The sequence below is a fragment of the Phoenix dactylifera genome, chromosome 10 (assembly GCF_051530095.1).
Source record: "Phoenix dactylifera cultivar Ajwa chromosome 10, Ajwa_hap1_PhDact_Kaust_v1.1, whole genome shotgun sequence".
Classification (NCBI taxonomy): Eukaryota; Viridiplantae; Streptophyta; class Magnoliopsida; order Arecales; family Arecaceae; genus Phoenix; species Phoenix dactylifera.
The window spans coordinates 12,550,654-12,560,249 of NC_143199.1; positions in this window are offsets into that span (position 1 = coordinate 12,550,654).

A 9,596-nucleotide genomic window follows, 5' to 3' on the forward strand; every position below is an offset into this window, starting at 1 on the left:
AGGTGCAGTAACCCTTCGGGTTGGCAACGGGGCAAGAGTTGCTGCTATAGCTGTGGGCAACTATCCTCTGCGACTATCGTCTGGTTTTAGTTTATTGCTTAGAGATTATTATTATGTTCCTGCTGCTAGCAGGAATTTGATTTCTGTTTCGAGTTTAGCACAGGATGGTCATGTTTTTACATTTGACAAAGATTGCTGTTCTATTTATTTCAGAAATAAATTAGTTGTACGTGGTCTCATGATTGACAGTCTCCATCACTTACATGTCGATGTGTCTGTGAATGTGTCTGAGCAAGTAGTGAGTGCCATAAGATCCAAAAAATTTAGAGATGAGATAAACCAGAAGTATTTGTGGCACCTCAAGCTTGGCCATATTGGAGATGACAGAATGAACAAAATGGAGAAAGATGGGCTTCTCGGCTCATTCATTTCCGAGTCATATCCAGTTTGTGGGTCCTGTCTTCAAGAAAAAATGGCTAGACTACCTTTTGTTGGACATGGGGAGAGGACCACTGAAATACTCACCCTGGTTCACATTGATGTGTGTGGCCCATTTGATGTGCTAGCCAGGGATCGTTATTCGTACTTCATTACCTTTACCGATGATTTTTCATGATATATGTATGTGTGTCTTATGAGACACAAATCTGAATCTTTTGAAAAGTTCAAAGAGTTCAGAAATGAAGTAGAAAAACAAACTGGAAAACCCCTTAAGGCTCTTCGATCAGATCAAGGAGGAGAATACCTTGGTGGAGAATTTCGGAACTATCTCAAGGATAATAGCATAGTCTCGCAATGGATGCCTTCGGGTATACCTCAACTCAACGGGGTGTCAGAGAGGAGGAATTGGACTCTATTGGATATGGTCCGATCCATGATGAGCCTCACTGATTTACCTATGTTTCTTTGGGAAGATGCCTTACTTACCGCAATTTACTTATTGAATAGAGTTCCCTCTAAATCCGTTCCTACCATACCATATGAGATATGGCATGGTAAGAAGCCGAGTCTTGGTCATCTTAAGATTTAGGGATGTCCGACCCATGTCAAGCGACTACAGGCGGACAAGTTAGAGGCTAGGACCATTAGTGCTCGTTTTATAGGATATCCTAAAGAGTCATTAGGATACAATTTTTACGTCTCAGAGGATCACAATATATTTGTGAGCCGACATGCCATCTTCTTGGAAAAATGGTTTATCCTTGATAGAGGCAGTGGAAGAAAAATTGAGCTTGAAGAGAGAGTCTCTAAAAAGCAATGAGTCATGGATCCTATATAACCTATTCATACAGAGCCAGTACGCGTAGTACCTCCTCCACCTCATAGATCTAGTAGGATCTTCCATCCTTCTGTAGATACTTAGGTATGCTTATAGAGGATACCGAGAAAATGTTTCTCATGAGAGATAGGGAACACGTACAGGATCCCAATACCTACAATGAGGTGATATCAGATATCGATTCCGAGAAATGTGTTGACCCCCTAATGGATTTTGATGAATACAAAACACTAGAGTATAATTCTCTGTGTATTAACAATTTATTTGAGGATTTCAGGTGTTTATCTAAAAATATTGGTAAGAAATGTCTAGGCATGTTCCCATATTTTTCAAGGATTTTTTGAAGAATTTTTAAGATGAAGAAAACAGATCAGGGACAGCCGAGACGTCTCCGGGTTGTCCCAGAGACGTCTCTGGCACGAACAGGAAGAATTGGCACGTCTGGAGACGTCCCCGGCACCTGGCGAGGCGTCTCGCAGGGTCGGAGTCGACTCCTGACTCTGCGGAGTCGACTCTCTCAGAGACGGCAGAAAGGCCGATTTCAAGGGATGCGCGCGAGTCGTCTCTGAAGGACGCAGAGTCGTCCCCACGAGTAAAAAGCGAACTTCCCGAGTCGTCCCCAGAGAGCGCGGAGTCGACTCTCTCAGGGGATTCCAGAGGACGTGTTTTTTATTGATAAAACGGCGGAGTCGTCCCCGACGTCGCGGAGTCGTCCCCATGCATAAAGCACAAACATCCCGAGACGTCTCCGTAAAAGTGCCGAGCCGACTCTCTCAGAATAACAGAAAAACAAGCATTCAAGCGGTTCTTCTTCAGAGACGTCCCCGTAAAGCGCCGAGTCGACTCCAAACAACGCCAAAAGAAATTTTATACAGCCGAGACGTCTCGCGTTGAAGCGGAGACGTCTCCAGAGCGCCTGTAACGCGACTGACACACTCTTGCAGGTAAATTTGAATTTCAAACGGTCATATTTTTGTGTCTAACGGATCTATTGCTTTTTGGGCTATAAAAGGGAGCTTTTAAGTGTCTTCCAACAACTTCTCACCAACCAAACACAAGATCATTCAAGAGAGAAGAAAGAGAAAGAGGTTCAAGGGAGTTAGTGCTTTCAAGAGAAGAAATCAAGTGCTTTCAAGCTTTCCCATCTGATTTCGTGCTCAACTACTCACTCTCACTCGACATTCAAAGCTCACATTCAAGCCAACGCGATCCACATCGGAAGAGCCACCATTACCCACGCTTCCAACGGCAAAAGGGTTCTTCCGGGTTTTGATATTTCTCATTGTTATATTTGCTTCATTAAGAGCTTTTAAATCTTTGTAAAACATTTCATTATTGTGCTTCTTCCAGTCAAGGGACTTGGAACAAGGGAAAGGCATCCCAAGCCTAGGTGAAATTGGGGGATTGTAGGGTTCGTTGTTAGCCCGGTGTAAAACAACGAGTTGGGTAGTGCACTCGCAAAACTACCGGACTGTAATCGCGGATTATAGTAAAATTTCCAAAGGTATTTGGGGAGTGGATGTAGGAGCAGTGGAAGCTCCGAACCACTATAAATCTTCGTATTTGCGATTGACTGTGCTTATAGCTTTATCTTCACTTTAGCATATACACTTGTGTGTTTTGTTTTTTTTTTAATTAGACAAAAAGTTTAAAACACCCAATTCACCCCCCTCTTGGGTGACCATCTCTGGGCAACAAGTGGTACCAGAGCCGGTGCTCTGTATATTTCTTGAAGACCTAACCGTCTTAGCCAAAGATCTAGATGGCAACACCCTTCAACAATGTTCCTGCTGAGGGGCAGGCAACCAATAGACCTCCACTCTTCAATGGGACAAATTATTCCTATTGGAAGACTAGAATGAGAATTTTTATTCAAGCACGAGATTATGCCTTGTGGAGGGTTATAATCAAGGGACCACACGAACCATCTCACATGGTTAATGGCATTCAAGTTCCCAAACCTGAGGAGGATTGGGATGAGAATGATAATAGGATGGTTCAACTCAATGCTAGAGCCATGAACTCATTATTTTGTGCTCTAGATGTGAATGAGTTTAATAGAGTCTCCACATGTAGTTCCGCCAAGAAAATATGGGACAGGCTTGAAGTTACCCATGAGGGTACCAATCAAGTCAAAGAATCTAAAGTGAACATTCTGGTTCACAAGTATGAGTTATTTAAGATGGAACCCAACGGAACCATCTCATGCATGTTCACACGCTTCACTGATATAATAAATGGTCTAAAGAATTTGGGTAAATCTTACACTAACCCAGAACTTGTGAGTAAAATTCTCAGGTCCTTGCCAAAAGCTTGGGAAGCGAAGGTCACGGCGATCGTAGAAGCTAAAGACCTCAACACATTGGGACTTGAGCAACTATTGGGCTCATTGATGACGCATGAGCTCACAATGAAGCAACATGAAGAAGATGTGCCAAAGAAGAAGACAATCACACTCAAGGCTACTTCAAGTGTTTGTGAAGAAGAAAGCAGTGAGAGTGAAGAAGAAAGCGAAGATGAGGACTTGGGCTTAATAGTAAGGAAGTTCAAGAAATTCATGAGAAGAAAGAAACCCTTTCCAAGAAAGAAGTTTGGAGGGAGAAATGATTGGAAAAAGAAAAAAGAAAAAGAAAGAGACCCAATCATATGTTATGATTGCAAGAGACCGGGACACATCCGTTCCGAATGCCCTCAACAGAAGAAGCACTATGGAAAGAAGAAGAAGAAGGCGCTGAAAGCAACCTGGGATGATAGCGACACATCCTCCTCCGAGGAAGAGAAGGAAGAGACCGCCAACTTGTGTTTCATGGCATTCGACGACGATGAGGTATGTCAAAGCTCGACTACAAATTTTACTTTAGAAGAATTATATGAAGCTTTTCAAGAGCTCATGAGTGATTGTAGTATGTTAGGAGCAAAGAATAAAGAATTATAGGCCTCCAATCAAAAACTAAAGGATGACATTAAAAACCTATTGATTGAGAAGGAGAGCTTTGAAAATGTTAACACCATTGACCTAGAAAATAAAAATTCAAAACTTAGCATTGAAAATGAAATGGCAAAAACACTAATTAAGGAATTAAATCTAAAAGTTAAATCCCTACTCAATAGTAATACCTCACTTGCGCAAAATGTTGAATTCCTTAAAAATGATAAGGAAGAATTGGCTAAAGAAAATTTGGTTCTTAAAAATGAGGTACATAAGTACAAACCAATTGTGGAGAAATTTACACATAGCTCTGAAAAATTAAATCTTATTCTATCCAATCAAAGAGCTGTTTTTAATAAAGCTGGATTAGGATATAAAACTAGCAAACAACAAAAATATCTAAAGAATTTTTTTGTGAAAGCAAAAGATATCAAGACTGAAAAACCTACATGCTTTCATTGTGGGAAGAGTGGACATAAAGTCTATTCTTGCATTCAAAGAAAGATTCAAACTAACAAGAATACATTTGTAAAAGATAAAAATACAACTAAAGTGTGGGTGCCTAAGGGAACCAACTACACTAACCAAGAAGGACCCAAGAAAACTTGGGTACCTAAGAGCTTCACATGATTATTTTGCAGGTATGCCTTGCAGCCGGGAGTAAAAAGAGAATGTGGTATCTTGATAGTGGTTGCTCAAGGCATATGACCGGTGACAAGAGCCTTTTCGTCACCTTGAAGTCAAAAGAAGGAGGAGTAGTCACATTTGGAGACAATGCTAAAGGTCAAATCATTGGTGTTGGTAAAATCTCCATATCACCCTCCTCATTTATTGACAATGTATTGTTAGTTAATGGACTAAAATATAATTTATTAAGTATAAGTCAATTTTGTGACAAGGGCTTTAAAGTGTCGTTTGAATCTTCACTATGCATAATTAGTAGTCCAGTTGACAATGAGATCATACTTACAGGACATAGGCATGAAAATGTTTATATGGTAGATCTTGATGATCTCACCATGAAGGATGGCCAATGTCTTGTAGCCATGGATGCCAAAGTCAATGAGACTAGTTGGTTATGGCATCGTAGGTTAGGGCATGCTAGCATGGATTTAATCTCTAAATTGATTACAAAAGATCTAGTCAAAGGACTACCAAAAATAGACTTTGAAAAGAACAAAATTTGTGCTGCATGTCAATTAGGGAAACAAACAAGAAGTTCTTTCAAGTCTAAGAACATAGTCTCAACATCAAAACCCCTAGAACTAATTCACATGGATTTGTTTGGACCCACTAGAACTGCTAGTCTAGGGGGTAAGAATTTTGGTCTTGTAATTGTTGATGATTTTTCACGTTTTACATGGGTTTCATTTCTTGCACATAAAGATGAGTCCTTTCTCGCTTTTATCAAGTTTCATAATAGGATTTCGAATGAACTTAATCTTAAACTAAAAGCAATTAGGAGTGATCATGGTACCGAGTTTGAAAATCAGCATTTTGAAAAATTTTGTGAAGAAAACGGTATCAATCACAATTTCTCGGCCCCTAGGACACTCCAACAAAATGGGGTGGTAGAAAGGAAGAATCGCACACTAGCAGATATGGCTCGTACCATGTTGTGCGAATCGGATCTACTAAAATATTTTTGGGCTGAAGCAATAAATACTGCATGTCATATTTTAAACCGTGCATTAGTCAGATCTATTTTAAAGAAAACACCTTATGAGTTGCTGAAAAATAAGAAGCCAAATATATGTTATTTTCATGTTTTCAGTTGTCGTTGCTTTATTTTAAACAATGGAAAGGACAATCTAAGTAAATTTAGTGCTAAATCAGATGAGGGGATCTTCTTAGGTTATTCCTCATCCAGTAGAGCATACAGGGTCTTCAACAAGAGAACTCTCATTGTTGAAGAATCCATTCATGTTGTTTTTGATGAAGCTAATGGAGATTCTTCTAGAAAAAAAGAAGATAGTGATGCAGGTATACTTGAAGACAGAATGAAGGAGTTCTCCATACAAGACAAACAACTTGAGGATGAAGTCAAGGAAGATACAATTCAGCAAGATGAAGAAGATCAACCCCAAGCAAGAAATCAAGATCTTCCAAGGGAATGGAGGTAGGCACATGGTCATCCAAGGGATCTAATCCTTGGTGATCCTTCACAAGGGGTAAGGACAAGATCCTCTCTAAGAAATACTAGTAATTATCTTGCATTCGTTTCACAAATAGAGCCTAAATCACTAGAGGAAGCCGAAAAGGATGAAAATTGGATAAATGCTATGCAAGAGGAATTAAATCAATTTGAAAGAAATCAAGTTTGGACTCTAATGAAAAGACCCCCTAATGTTTCAATTATAGGCACCAAGTGGGTATATAGAAATAAACTAGATGAAGATGGAATAGTAATAAGAAACAAAGCTAGACTAGTTGCCAAAGGCTATAATCAGGAGGAAGGAATAGATTTTGATGAAACTTTTGCTCCTGTTGCTAGGTTAGAGGCTATTAGACTACTTTTGGCATATGCATGCTTCATGGATTTCAAACTCTATCAAATGGATGTAAAAAGTGCCTTTTTAAATGGTTATATAATGGAGGAAGTTTATGTAGGACAACCTCCAGGTTTTGAGAACCACTTACATTCAGATTATGTTTATAAATTGCATAAAGCATTGTATGGACTTAAGCAAGCCCCTAGGGCATGGTATGAAAGATTAAGTAATTTTCTAATTGAAAATAAGTTTAAGAGAGGAAATGTAGACAAAACCCTCTTCATTAAAAGAAAAGGGAATGACTTATTGCTTGTGCAAATTTATGTGGATGATATAATTTTTGGTGCTACTAATGATAGTCTTTGTCAAGAGTTTGCCAAGCTTATGCAGGGAGAATTTGAAATGAGCATGATGGGTGAGCTCAACTTCTTCCTTGGGCTACAAATAAAACAATCAGAGGAAGGCATCTTCATCAGTCAGTCCAAATACATCAAGAAAATGTTGGAAAAGTTCAAGATGAAGAATGCAAAGGAAATCAGCACACCCATGGGCTCAAGTTGCAAGCTTGACAAAGATGAAAAAGGTAAAAGTATAGACTGCAAATTGTACAGAGGTATGATAGGTTCTTTACTTTACCTTACTGCTAGTAGACCAGACATATTATTCAGTGTTTGCATGTGTGCTAGATACCAAGCATGTCCTAAGGAATCACACTTGCAAGCTGTTAAAAGAATATTCAGATATCTAGTAGGGACATCTAATGTAGGCTTATGGTATTCTAAACAATCTGATATAAATTTAATTGCTTATTCCGATGCTGATTTTGCCGGGTGCAAACTCGACAGAAAAAGCACAAGTGGCACATGTCAATTCTTGGGTGCTAATTTGGTTTCTTGGTTTAGCAAGAAACAGAATTCAGTTGCCTTATCCACAGCTGAGGCTGAGTACATTGCAGCTGGAAGCTGTTGTGCCCAAGTTCTTTGGATTAAGCAACAACTTGAAGACTTCGGTATCAAAATGGACAACATACCAATTAGATGTGATAATACAAGTGCAATTAATTTAACAAAAAATCCTGTCCAACACTCTAAATCAAAACACATCGAGATTAGGCATCACTTTATAAGGAATCATGTGCTGAAAAATGATGTAATGATTGAGTATGTATGTACTGAAAATCAATTGGCCGATATCTTTACAAAGCCCCTTAGTAAAGATAGGTTCAACTTTTTAAGGAATGCTTTGTGCTTGTATGATCCTAGTAAATAAATTGAACTTGTAATGCAATGCTTTGCTACTCAAACTAATAATCCACTTCAAGATGACAAATAGCAAACCTAGTATCTAATAAGTGAAAACATGAATCTATCAAAGTTGGATGATGAATTGTTTGACTTTCCGGAGGATGGTTTCCCTCCCTTGGACTCTTCATGGAGATATTTTCAGAGCCTATTTCATAGGCATTCAAAATTTGGTCAAACATTCCTCATTTCAATATTGATAATTCAAAAAATCATTATCAAACTTTTATAGGATGTATTATTGAAGGGAAGGATCACCAGCAAACTCACTCTATATTCACCAAAAGAAATCACACTGATTATTGTGGCTGAATAAAATAAATTGAGAAAAGATAGAAATCATTCTGCAATTTTTCAGTGCCGGAGACGTCTCTGGCAAATCATAGAGACGTCCCCCCGGCGAGACGTCTCAGATTAGTCGCGGAGACGTCTCGGGGACCGAATGAAAGTCTTTTAAATTAGGTCAAAACAGCTCGAGCCGACCCTAGATATCCTCCTTCGTCCCCAACAAAAACACAAACCCTAGCCTCCATTTTCTCTCCACCACAAACCGAACCAAAATCTCTCCCATTTCCCTAGATTTTCAATCCATGGCACCTAAGAAAGCTAGGCGAACGGGTGGGAGGCGTCCTAGAGTAGCGAACGACGACGAAGAACGGAGGGAAGAGCCCTCCGCGCCATCTCCTCCGGTTGCTCCGCCAACTGTGACCCTTTCCTGTGCAAATCGCACAATAACCACGGGTAGGTTCATAGATTTCCAGTTTCTAGCGAGTGAGGGGTTCTCTATTGGAGAGAGACTCCGTGCCCAAGGTTGGGAACATCTTTGTTCCCTAAATATTTCAACCTATCCCGGCCTAGTTAGAGAAATGTTTAGCAATATGGCCTTAGGGGACTCGGGGTACACTGGATATGTCCGAGGGATATTGATAGAAATCAATGAGGATATTCTATCTAGCTTATTACAAATCCCTAAATACGGTGAGGCTCCGACCTCACATCCCCAAAGGGAGATTGCCCTAAACCTACTTCTAGGAAGAGAGGACTGCGGCCCTCTTGACGTAGTTAACTCCCAAGACCTCAATGCCGAGATGAGATTGCTTTTGAGCATAGTTAACCGGGTCTTGTTCCCAAAAACCGGTCGCTTCGACTTCGTTTCGGAGCGAGATTTAGCTATCATGCACCATATCTTGCTAGGGATTCCCCTAAACCTACCTAGGCTCATGTTGAACTACATCTCCATATGTCATAGGTATTCCAGATTTAGCATACCATATGGGATGATTTTTACCCTACTGTTCAAACATTTTAAAGTTCCAATTCCAGAAAATGAGCCGGCAAAATCTTTAAGAAACACTAACTACTACAATGAGAGCACATTACATAGGATGGAGTTTCACAAGAAAAACGGGTCTTGGGTTAAGGCCCCTAAAAGAAAATCCCAAACCATAGAGCCTGAGATCCCACATCAGGAGCCTGACCACCTCTCACCTCCACATAGTCCCATGGCTTTTCCTGATGTACCTTCCAGCTCGGCTGGACCATCCACCTCTGTGCCTCCTCCTCCTCCAGTCAGTGGATCTTTCTCCCTATCAGAT